Here is a 1,703-nt window from a genome sequence, read left to right on the forward strand (position 1 = left end):
AGCACATATTTAATTAAAGGCAGGATCAGACTGTGTAGCAGGAAAATAATTACAATTCTCCTGGTGATTCACGAGCAAGAAGAGGGCCTGGTTTCCCATGCCACCACAGGCTGGGCTCACAGCAGCATGCAGCAGAGCTCCATGTTTGTCCCAAACCAGAACAAATGCACAGGACTCTGCCACCGTGGGCAGGAGGTGTCCGTCAGCAGTGAAATGCAGCAGCTTGGGCAGCTCCTTGAAATGCTCACAGCAAAACCAGGTCACATATTTGAGCCTTGTGTTTCATTCACATTTTCCTGGTTAAACGCAGGCTTGACATCTTAAGAATTGCCCACGGAGGAAGCAAAGACTCTGCTGCGTGCTCCGCAGCCAAGGCATCAGGACGCAGGAGCACGCATGTTGCCTTTCCAGTCTCAGAGACCTACAGGTAGGAGAAGTGTGAACAGAAGTGGGGGTCCCTCCTTTTACATCTGCAATGAAAGAAGGAGCTGATCTTTGACGACTGTGCCAGTGGGATTGCCTTTGGGGAAAGCCAGATGTATGACAGAGATTCAAGCGGAGCTGGAAGCAAAAACTGCAAAGCAAAACACTTGGGAGTTGATCAGCTCTAAGGTTCAACTCAGTCCTTCCAAGTCACTGTGCTCAAAGCCAACACCTTACAGGTGAGGCCACAGAACCAGAAAGACTTCTATCCCACAGCTGGATAGCTCGGGCAGGACGCCAGTCCCAGAGGCTGTACAGTGCCCTTAGCAGAGCAGGAGTCAGTCCACTTCCAGCAGAGCCAAGCGCCTCCAGTTAGCACTAGGTTGCATCACCAGAGCAGTGAACCCAAGATATATCTTCCCCTATATTGGGAGAAATGACACAAGCAATGTATATTCCCAGAATAGCTACATTCAAGAAGAAGAATCACTCCACCTGAAATCTAGTGAGGGTAACAGAGTTAATGGTAGCAGAGGTCAAAAAAGTGATCACCCCTGCTGAGAGATGAGAACATCAGTTTGGAGCTCCAGCGGAGAGGCCACACCTCAGCCCCCACGGGGCAGCCCTGGTGCCACGGGGAGAGAACCACTACCACTATCCAGGTAGACCCTCGCACCTGGACGTTCCTCAGAGATCCTTGTGCCAGTTACCCAGAGACTCAGTCTGACCCATCTGAGCAGGCATGGGACAAGACCACAGGCAGTGGATACAGACCACTTGCCATCCCAAACAAGGGATCTTCCCAAATAACTGACTCCAACTATAGCAGTGTTTCATTCTCCACTCCTCACAGCATTTGCCACAGATACTAAACTGGCTTCAGCCTTTTCTGGCCACAAGCACATAAACACAAACACCTGAAAGGCAGTAACTCAGCAGAGTCCCAAAGACAAACAGCTGATACTCTGCAGCAGCCAAACACCAGGCACAGCAGCCTTTGGTCAAGCTTGGGTTTGCAGCCAGACCACCATGGCAGACCACCTTCCCTGTGCTTCAGCAGGGACAGCAAAGAGGGGCTCTCCTCCCCATCAGCCCCGACACAGCACAGGAGGGGACACTCCTCGCCTGCCCACCCCAGGCAGACCCATGACAAGGAGGAGATGCACAGACAGGCCTGGCGAGGCAGAGCACCTCCTGGCAGGACAGGGCAGGGCAGGAGCGCTGAGCGCACTGAACATGAGCGGCTCTGCATGACCTCGCACACACCGGAGCTCAGGGCT

This window comes from Pygoscelis adeliae, unplaced genomic scaffold, assembly GCF_000699105.1.
Source record: "Pygoscelis adeliae isolate BGI_AS28 unplaced genomic scaffold, ASM69910v1 Scaffold452, whole genome shotgun sequence".
NCBI classification, from domain to species: domain Eukaryota; kingdom Metazoa; phylum Chordata; class Aves; order Sphenisciformes; family Spheniscidae; genus Pygoscelis; species Pygoscelis adeliae.